General features: G+C 39.1%; 1 long non-coding RNA gene across 6 annotated transcripts; it reads right to left on the bottom strand.

Moving 5' to 3' along the window:
• Positions 1-675: 675 nt before the first annotated feature.
• On the bottom strand, positions 676-10,714 carry LOC143468893 (uncharacterized). Of its 6 annotated transcripts, none has more exons than XR_013119040.1 (9): positions 9,811-10,714; positions 9,573-9,723; positions 9,082-9,373; positions 7,088-7,684; positions 6,597-6,888; positions 4,603-5,199; positions 4,112-4,403; positions 2,118-2,714; positions 676-1,918 (listed from the first exon to the last, which is right to left on the bottom strand). It is a non-coding gene; the product is annotated as an uncharacterized LOC143468893 (long non-coding RNA). The 6 variants fall into 6 exon arrangements; XR_013119041.1 differs by having other exon boundaries at positions 678-1,918; positions 2,118-2,268; positions 2,356-2,714; positions 9,573-10,710; XR_013119039.1 differs by having other exon boundaries at positions 679-1,918; positions 4,603-4,753; positions 4,841-5,199; positions 9,573-10,709.
• Between the last annotated feature and the right edge of the window lie 506 nt (positions 10,715-11,220).

Genomic DNA, 11,220 nt, shown 5'->3' with positions numbered 1-11,220 from the left:
GCTTTGAATTCTATTTTGCTATATAACATACAAATGCCTGTAAATACAAAAAATTAAAGCTGATGTATTTGATGGTCCACAAATTTGGCAACTCAACAAATATGAACGTTTCGTTGGTTTAATGTCAGAGACTCAGAATTGGAAGAAAATGCGTGGTTATCATATAAAAACCTTGTCGAGGGAATTCATGGGAATGCACGGGCAGAGAATTATATTGATATTGTTCTGAAGCTAGTGGAAAGCTACAGAGAACTCGGCTGCAACATGAGCATCAAGATGCAGTTTTTGCATAGCCATTTTGCTAATTTCCCGGAAAACCTTTGTGCGGTCAGCGATGTGCAAGGAGAAAGATTCCACCAAGATCTGAAGGTGATGGAGGGAAGATGGGACTTACATATGCTGCCTGACTATTGCTGGAGTATTAAGCGAGAATGCATACAGCTTGAACATGCAAGGAAAAGCTACAAGCGTAACTTTTTGTCCTAAAACTCGCACTTTATTTGTCCTGCAGAAGCAATATCCGCTTTAAGGGGTCATGACCCATTTGAATGAGATAGGCTTTTCAATGCAAAGTACATTAAATCAAGACGCTACTGTCGCAAATTTACATCATAAACCTACACTGAATTTTGGCTTGCGACGACATCTAGGTCAGGACTGTCTGCAGTCTTAATTTGGACAAAATCCATGTACTCAGTTTTCTATAACAGCTACCTAAACTTTACAGCAAGTTTTGAACTTAAAAATTTAGCACAAATACTCCTAAAAACCGAAAAATCAAACCCTCAAAAAATGTACAATTTAGCCTAAACCTGGAACCAGCTGTCGCCAAAACAACAACAAAACTAGTTCACATCGACGTCACATGCGCATTGGACCGAAAAATTTCTTACTTTTTTTAATATGACGCATTGAGTACGAACACGTAATAATCACTGTGTTGCCGGCTCAAAATTGTCTTTATGTAGGGTAGTGAGCCCTTATAGGGAATTTTTTAATCCTACTGTCTAAGGTTAAAGACGCTTGCATTAGAACATACCAACTGAAAGTCCAACGTGCGCGAAAGATTGGCCATCTCTATCGAAAAGAGCTTGAATGTTTATCAAATAGATCAAATTTACACTATCCGCTAGATGGCGATTAGAGCACAGACATCCTTAATTGGTCAAAAGACATCAATTAAGGTTAAAATTCTGAACCAGCCACAAGTAATTTAGTCCCATTGAAAATCTATGCGCTGTGTACGACATGGCGAAACGCAGGAAGCCTGGAACAAGATTATAATTCAACAATACGCTAGCAGGATCTGGCAAAAAGGCGATTTTATGTGTTGCCAGATTATCTTAGGAGCGCTCGCAGGAAAGTCGTAGGAAGACGACGTCTAGCAGTAATATAGACAAGACACACCTACTGATAACATAAAAACTGCGATCGTATTTATTTCCGTTTTGTAAATCAACATGGAGCGCGACCTATGCCCTAGGGGAGAAGCTTGCCAAAGATATGCAAGGGATGGCTTGGTCGTTAACGTTCTGACAACGATTTAAAGGTTTTTAACGAATTTTCCAAGCAAATGCAATCAACTCAAGAACAACCAGTAACACGTGAGACAAGCTGTGTCCATACCTTTCAATTCCTTGGTCGGCGTTTTCGAAAGCTTTGCATAGGTAAGTTCTTTACAAAAGAAGACACTAGCAGCGCGATGAAAGCACGTTCGCGAAAAAAGTTTGCCATCCATTTTCATTCGAGGTTGTTTGCTCAGTACGAAGCCTGCATCGAAAATCACTTGAAAAGGATCTTCAAACTGTGACAAGTCTGCTAAACAACGCAACAGAAGCTCTTTTAGCCGGCCTGCAAGATGATCACAGCGAATGAATGTCGACGGTTTTCTTTCGTTCGCCGTGGTAAACCGCGACCACTGTTATGGAACAACAACAAAATACGTCTTGTACTAAATGACAAATCATAATTGCTTTGCAAACAGACCGTTGCCAAATACTTCAATCAATGAATTTTGGGTGTAATATGTTGAGGTAAAACCACCAAAAAATGCAAAAGTGTAAACGATACATTTTCGAAAACGCTGCCGACAGGCAGCCATTTTGAAAACACAATACCTGGTCGATTGCAGCTTGCAGCTTTATGTCGAAACAATGGTTTTGGTAGCGCCATCAGCAGTACCAATGGCTTGCGATGCATAGGGCTTTCGTTTACAGTCAGGCTTCCCAGCAACAAAATGGATGCAGTCGCTCGTCGAAGACGGAAATTCTGAAATAAAGGGCCATTGAAATAGCATGATTTAGGCGGAACAGTAGTAGAAACTTACAAAAATAACCATAGCAACTATTTTAGTACCTAATGCTCAGAGCCTGTAAAGGCAATTTTTAAAACATCATGGCCAAAACAGTATTGATGATGGTTGCATCACTAACTTGAAATGTTCACGTCGGCTGGCTCTAAAATGAGGCGATATGGATCGACACAAAGCCGGAAATGACTTACTTGCAAATCACATGCAAGCGGTAAAATTGATTTATGTACTACTAGCATATATGTCAGTCAATGATCGCCCAGCCCCTGGCCGTCAAAGTTGATGCTACCATTCCGTTATCGGTCATTGTGCTAATCCAGAGAGACAAGACTCGTTAAAAGCCAGCCGAACCATGTCCTTTCACTCCTTTGTTAAATTTTCTATCAGCTTTTTCATCGTTTGTCTGCGTACATTTTAATAAAATATTAGTGCTTTATGCTTTTATTAACTTAAAACGCATCCATTCTGTCAGAAAAATACGTACACTTCATTATAGCACGAAAACAATAACTGTCCTACCAGTTTTGCAAATAAAATGAATAAACAAAGAACTAAACGCCGTTAAATACAGAAAAAGCCAGCCAAAAGTATTTCTGGAAAGTGTGCCATCAAATTTTAGTTAATAGCGTAGCCCAAAGACAAGCTAGCAAGTTAAGTAAGCCTAAAAACTGAGTTTTACATTCATAATAAATTTTTGGCTTAAGGGGTCATGACCCATTTGAATGAGATAGGCTTTTCAATGCAAAGTACATTAAATCAAGACGCTACTGTCGCAAATTTACATCATAAACCTACACTGAATTTTGGCTTGCGACGACATCTAGGTCAGGACTGTCTGCAGTCTTAATTTGGACAAAATCCATGTACTCAGTTTTCTATAACAGCTACCTAAACTTTACAGCAAGTTTTGAACTTAAAAATTTAGCACAAATACTCCTAAAAACCGAAAAATCAAACCCTCAAAAAATGTACAATTTAGCCTAAACCTGGAACCAGCTGTCGCCAAAACAACAACAAAACTAGTTCACATCGACGTCACATGCGCATTGGACCGAAAAATTTCTTACTTTTTTTAATATGACGCATTGAGTACGAACACGTAATAATCACTGTGTTGCCGGCTCAAAATTGTCTTTATGTAGGGTAGTGAGCCCTTATAGGGAATTTTTTAATCCTACTGTCTAAGGTTAAAGACGCTTGCATTAGAACATACCAACTGAAAGTCCAACGTGCGCGAAAGATTGGCCATCTCTATCGAAAAGAGCTTGAATGTTTATCAAATAGATCAAATTTACACTATCCGCTAGATGGCGATTAGAGCACAGACATCCTTAATTGGTCAAAAGACATCAATTAAGGTTAAAATTCTGAACCAGCCACAAGTAATTTAGTCCCATTGAAAATCTATGCGCTGTGTACGACATGGCGAAACGCAGGAAGCCTGGAACAAGATTATAATTCAACAATACGCTAGCAGGATCTGGCAAAAAGGCGATTTTATGTGTTGCCAGATTATCTTAGGAGCGCTCGCAGGAAAGTCGTAGGAAGACGACGTCTAGCAGTAATATAGACAAGACACACCTACTGATAACATAAAAACTGCGATCGTATTTATTTCCGTTTTGTAAATCAACATGGAGCGCGACCTATGCCCTAGGGGAGAAGCTTGCCAAAGATATGCAAGGGATGGCTTGGTCGTTAACGTTCTGACAACGATTTAAAGGTTTTTAACGAATTTTCCAAGCAAATGCAATCAACTCAAGAACAACCAGTAACACGTGAGACAAGCTGTGTCCATACCTTTCAATTCCTTGGTCGGCGTTTTCGAAAGCTTTGCATAGGTAAGTTCTTTACAAAAGAAGACACTAGCAGCGCGATGAAAGCACGTTCGCGAAAAAAGTTTGCCATCCATTTTCATTCGAGGTTGTTTGCTCAGTACGAAGCCTGCATCGAAAATCACTTGAAAAGGATCTTCAAACTGTGACAAGTCTGCTAAACAACGCAACAGAAGCTCTTTTAGCCGGCCTGCAAGATGATCACAGCGAATGAATGTCGACGGTTTTCTTTCGTTCGCCGTGGTAAACCGCGACCACTGTTATGGAACAACAACAAAATACGTCTTGTACTAAATGACAAATCATAATTGCTTTGCAAACAGACCGTTGCCAAATACTTCAATCAATGAATTTTGGGTGTAATATGTTGAGGTAAAACCACCAAAAAATGCAAAAGTGTAAACGATACATTTTCGAAAACGCTGCCGACAGGCAGCCATTTTGAAAACACAATACCTGGTCGATTGCAGCTTGCAGCTTTATGTCGAAACAATGGTTTTGGTAGCGCCATCAGCAGTACCAATGGCTTGCGATGCATAGGGCTTTCGTTTACAGTCAGGCTTCCCAGCAACAAAATGGATGCAGTCGCTCGTCGAAGACGGAAATTCTGAAATAAAGGGCCATTGAAATAGCATGATTTAGGCGGAACAGTAGTAGAAACTTACAAAAATAACCATAGCAACTATTTTAGTACCTAATGCTCAGAGCCTGTAAAGGCAATTTTTAAAACATCATGGCCAAAACAGTATTGATGATGGTTGCATCACTAACTTGAAATGTTCACGTCGGCTGGCTCTAAAATGAGGCGATATGGATCGACACAAAGCCGGAAATGACTTACTTGCAAATCACATGCAAGCGGTAAAATTGATTTATGTACTACTAGCATATATGTCAGTCAATGATCGCCCAGCCCCTGGCCGTCAAAGTTGATGCTACCATTCCGTTATCGGTCATTGTGCTAATCCAGAGAGACAAGACTCGTTAAAAGCCAGCCGAACCATGTCCTTTCACTCCTTTGTTAAATTTTCTATCAGCTTTTTCATCGTTTGTCTGCGTACATTTTAATAAAATATTAGTGCTTTATGCTTTTATTAACTTAAAACGCATCCATTCTGTCAGAAAAATACGTACACTTCATTATAGCACGAAAACAATAACTGTCCTACCAGTTTTGCAAATAAAATGAATAAACAAAGAACTAAACGCCGTTAAATACAGAAAAAGCCAGCCAAAAGTATTTCTGGAAAGTGTGCCATCAAATTTTAGTTAATAGCGTAGCCCAAAGACAAGCTAGCAAGTTAAGTAAGCCTAAAAACTGAGTTTTACATTCATAATAAATTTTTGGCTTAAGGGGTCATGACCCATTTGAATGAGATAGGCTTTTCAATGCAAAGTACATTAAATCAAGACGCTACTGTCGCAAATTTACATCATAAACCTACACTGAATTTTGGCTTGCGACGACATCTAGGTCAGGACTGTCTGCAGTCTTAATTTGGACAAAATCCATGTACTCAGTTTTCTATAACAGCTACCTAAACTTTACAGCAAGTTTTGAACTTAAAAATTTAGCACAAATACTCCTAAAAACCGAAAAATCAAACCCTCAAAAAATGTACAATTTAGCCTAAACCTGGAACCAGCTGTCGCCAAAACAACAACAAAACTAGTTCACATCGACGTCACATGCGCATTGGACCGAAAAATTTCTTACTTTTTTTAATATGACGCATTGAGTACGAACACGTAATAATCACTGTGTTGCCGGCTCAAAATTGTCTTTATGTAGGGTAGTGAGCCCTTATAGGGAATTTTTTAATCCTACTGTCTAAGGTTAAAGACGCTTGCATTAGAACATACCAACTGAAAGTCCAACGTGCGCGAAAGATTGGCCATCTCTATCGAAAAGAGCTTGAATGTTTATCAAATAGATCAAATTTACACTATCCGCTAGATGGCGATTAGAGCACAGACATCCTTAATTGGTCAAAAGACATCAATTAAGGTTAAAATTCTGAACCAGCCACAAGTAATTTAGTCCCATTGAAAATCTATGCGCTGTGTACGACATGGCGAAACGCAGGAAGCCTGGAACAAGATTATAATTCAACAATACGCTAGCAGGATCTGGCAAAAAGGCGATTTTATGTGTTGCCAGATTATCTTAGGAGCGCTCGCAGGAAAGTCGTAGGAAGACGACGTCTAGCAGTAATATAGACAAGACACACCTACTGATAACATAAAAACTGCGATCGTATTTATTTCCGTTTTGTAAATCAACATGGAGCGCGACCTATGCCCTAGGGGAGAAGCTTGCCAAAGATATGCAAGGGATGGCTTGGTCGTTAACGTTCTGACAACGATTTAAAGGTTTTTAACGAATTTTCCAAGCAAATGCAATCAACTCAAGAACAACCAGTAACACGTGAGACAAGCTGTGTCCATACCTTTCAATTCCTTGGTCGGCGTTTTCGAAAGCTTTGCATAGGTAAGTTCTTTACAAAAGAAGACACTAGCAGCGCGATGAAAGCACGTTCGCGAAAAAAGTTTGCCATCCATTTTCATTCGAGGTTGTTTGCTCAGTACGAAGCCTGCATCGAAAATCACTTGAAAAGGATCTTCAAACTGTGACAAGTCTGCTAAACAACGCAACAGAAGCTCTTTTAGCCGGCCTGCAAGATGATCACAGCGAATGAATGTCGACGGTTTTCTTTCGTTCGCCGTGGTAAACCGCGACCACTGTTATGGAACAACAACAAAATACGTCTTGTACTAAATGACAAATCATAATTGCTTTGCAAACAGACCGTTGCCAAATACTTCAATCAATGAATTTTGGGTGTAATATGTTGAGGTAAAACCACCAAAAAATGCAAAAGTGTAAACGATACATTTTCGAAAACGCTGCCGACAGGCAGCCATTTTGAAAACACAATACCTGGTCGATTGCAGCTTGCAGCTTTATGTCGAAACAATGGTTTTGGTAGCGCCATCAGCAGTACCAATGGCTTGCGATGCATAGGGCTTTCGTTTACAGTCAGGCTTCCCAGCAACAAAATGGATGCAGTCGCTCGTCGAAGACGGAAATTCTGAAATAAAGGGCCATTGAAATAGCATGATTTAGGCGGAACAGTAGTAGAAACTTACAAAAATAACCATAGCAACTATTTTAGTACCTAATGCTCAGAGCCTGTAAAGGCAATTTTTAAAACATCATGGCCAAAACAGTATTGATGATGGTTGCATCACTAACTTGAAATGTTCACGTCGGCTGGCTCTAAAATGAGGCGATATGGATCGACACAAAGCCGGAAATGACTTACTTGCAAATCACATGCAAGCGGTAAAATTGATTTATGTACTACTAGCATATATGTCAGTCAATGATCGCCCAGCCCCTGGCCGTCAAAGTTGATGCTACCATTCCGTTATCGGTCATTGTGCTAATCCAGAGAGACAAGACTCGTTAAAAGCCAGCCGAACCATGTCCTTTCACTCCTTTGTTAAATTTTCTATCAGCTTTTTCATCGTTTGTCTGCGTACATTTTAATAAAATATTAGTGCTTTATGCTTTTATTAACTTAAAACGCATCCATTCTGTCAGAAAAATACGTACACTTCATTATAGCACGAAAACAATAACTGTCCTACCAGTTTTGCAAATAAAATGAATAAACAAAGAACTAAACGCCGTTAAATACAGAAAAAGCCAGCCAAAAGTATTTCTGGAAAGTGTGCCATCAAATTTTAGTTAATAGCGTAGCCCAAAGACAAGCTAGCAAGTTAAGTAAGCCTAAAAACTGAGTTTTACATTCATAATAAATTTTTGGCTTAAGGGGTCATGACCCATTTGAATGAGATAGGCTTTTCAATGCAAAGTACATTAAATCAAGACGCTACTGTCGCAAATTTACATCATAAACCTACACTGAATTTTGGCTTGCGACGACATCTAGGTCAGGACTGTCTGCAGTCTTAATTTGGACAAAATCCATGTACTCAGTTTTCTATAACAGCTACCTAAACTTTACAGCAAGTTTTGAACTTAAAAATTTAGCACAAATACTCCTAAAAACCGAAAAATCAAACCCTCAAAAAATGTACAATTTAGCCTAAACCTGGAACCAGCTGTCGCCAAAACAACAACAAAACTAGTTCACATCGACGTCACATGCGCATTGGACCGAAAAATTTCTTACTTTTTTTAATATGACGCATTGAGTACGAACACGTAATAATCACTGTGTTGCCGGCTCAAAATTGTCTTTATGTAGGGTAGTGAGCCCTTATAGGGAATTTTTTAATCCTACTGTCTAAGGTTAAAGACGCTTGCATTAGAACATACCAACTGAAAGTCCAACGTGCGCGAAAGATTGGCCATCTCTATCGAAAAGAGCTTGAATGTTTATCAAATAGATCAAATTTACACTATCCGCTAGATGGCGATTAGAGCACAGACATCCTTAATTGGTCAAAAGACATCAATTAAGGTTAAAATTCTGAACCAGCCACAAGTAATTTAGTCCCATTGAAAATCTATGCGCTGTGTACGACATGGCGAAACGCAGGAAGCCTGGAACAAGATTATAATTCAACAATACGCTAGCAGGATCTGGCAAAAAGGCGATTTTATGTGTTGCCAGATTATCTTAGGAGCGCTCGCAGGAAAGTCGTAGGAAGACGACGTCTAGCAGTAATATAGACAAGACACACCTACTGATAACATAAAAACTGCGATCGTATTTATTTCCGTTTTGTAAATCAACATGGAGCGCGACCTATGCCCTAGGGGAGAAGCTTGCCAAAGATATGCAAGGGATGGCTTGGTCGTTAACGTTCTGACAACGATTTAAAGGTTTTTAACGAATTTTCCAAGCAAATGCAATCAACTCAAGAACAACCAGTAACACGTGAGACAAGCTGTGTCCATACCTTTCAATTCCTTGGTCGGCGTTTTCGAAAGCTTTGCATAGGTAAGTTCTTTACAAAAGAAGACACTAGCAGCGCGATGAAAGCACGTTCGCGAAAAAAGTTTGCCATCCATTTTCATTCGAGGTTGTTTGCTCAGTACGAAGCCTGCATCGAAAATCACTTGAAAAGGATCTTCAAACTGTGACAAGTCTGCTAAACAACGCAACAGAAGCTCTTTTAGCCGGCCTGCAAGATGATCACAGCGAATGAATGTCGACGGTTTTCTTTCGTTCGCCGTGGTAAACCGCGACCACTGTTATGGAACAACAACAAAATACGTCTTGTACTAAATGACAAATCATAATTGCTTTGCAAACAGACCGTTGCCAAATACTTCAATCAATGAATTTTGGGTGTAATATGTTGAGGTAAAACCACCAAAAAATGCAAAAGTGTAAACGATACATTTTCGAAAACGCTGCCGACAGGCAGCCATTTTGAAAACACAATACCTGGTCGATTGCAGCTTGCAGCTTTATGTCGAAACAATGGTTTTGGTAGCGCCATCAGCAGTACCAATGGCTTGCGATGCATAGGGCTTTCGTTTACAGTCAGGCTTCCCAGCAACAAAATGGATGCAGTCGCTCGTCGAAGACGGAAATTCTGAAATAAAGGGCCATTGAAATAGCATGATTTAGGCGGAACAGTAGTAGAAACTTACAAAAATAACCATAGCAACTATTTTAGTACCTAATGCTCAGAGCCTGTAAAGGCAATTTTTAAAACATCATGGCCAAAACAGTATTGATGATGGTTGCATCACTAACTTGAAATGTTCACGTCGGCTGGCTCTAAAATGAGGCGATATGGATCGACACAAAGCCGGAAATGACTTACTTGCAAATCACATGCAAGCGGTAAAATTGATTTATGTACTACTAGCATATATGTCAGTCAATGATCGCCCAGCCCCTGGCCGTCAAAGTTGATGCTACCATTCCGTTATCGGTCATTGTGCTAATCCAGAGAGACAAGACTCGTTAAAAGCCAGCCGAACCATGTCCTTTCACTCCTTTGTTAAATTTTCTATCAGCTTTTTCATCGTTTGTCTGCGTACATTTTAATAAAATATTAGTGCTTTATGCTTTTATTAACTTAAAACGCATCCATTCTGTCAGAAAAATACGTACACTTCATTATAGCACGAAAACAATAACTGTCCTACCAGTTTTGCAAATAAAATGAATAAACAAAGAACTAAACGCCGTTAAATACAGAAAAAGCCAGCCAAAAGTATTTCTGGAAAGTGTGCCATCAAATTTTAGTTAATAGCGTAGCCCAAAGACAAGCTAGCAAGTTAAGTAAGCCTAAAAACTGAGTTTTACATTCATAATAAATTTTTGGCTTAAGGGGTCATGACCCATTTGAATGAGATAGGCTTTTCAATGCAAAGTACATTAAATCAAGACGCTACTGTCGCAAATTTACATCATAAACCTACACTGAATTTTGGCTTGCGACGACATCTAGGTCAGGACTGTCTGCAGTCTTAATTTGGACAAAATCCATGTACTCAGTTTTCTATAACAGCTACCTAAACTTTACAGCAAGTTTTGAACTTAAAAATTTAGCACAAATACTCCTAAAAACCGAAAAATCAAACCCTCAAAAAATGTACAATTTAGCCTAAACCTGGAACCAGCTGTCGCCAAAACAACAACAAAACTAGTTCACATCGACGTCACATGCGCATTGGACCGAAAAATTTCTTACTTTTTTTAATATGACGCATTGAGTACGAACACGTAATAATCACTGTGTTGCCGGCTCAAAATTGTCTTTATGTAGGGTAGTGAGCCCTTAAGGAACAGAATAGAGCTTTACAAATGTTTATTTGAAAACCATTAAGATACTTTCAGTTGCTTGTAGTTCTTAAAATGATTTATACAATGAACGCAAATGTCTTAAATGTTGTACTTTTTTGTTGGTTATGAGACAAAGTGGTGGGTGGCAAGCTAAAATACTTGACTTGATAGAGAAAAAATAATGTCATTTTTGGAATCAGCGCCCAAAAGTTAGTCAAAAACAATTGTTAGACCGAAGTCAACAAAAATTGTGTTCCCTTGTGTTATCGTTTACTGTATCGCCTTATCTATAACC

This window comes from Clavelina lepadiformis, chromosome 1 (genome assembly GCF_947623445.1).
Source record: "Clavelina lepadiformis chromosome 1, kaClaLepa1.1, whole genome shotgun sequence".
In the NCBI taxonomy this organism is placed as follows: Eukaryota; Metazoa; Chordata; class Ascidiacea; order Aplousobranchia; family Clavelinidae; genus Clavelina; species Clavelina lepadiformis.
Note: the sequence above shows the minus strand (reverse complement) of the source record. Positions and strands in the feature narration are given on the sequence as shown.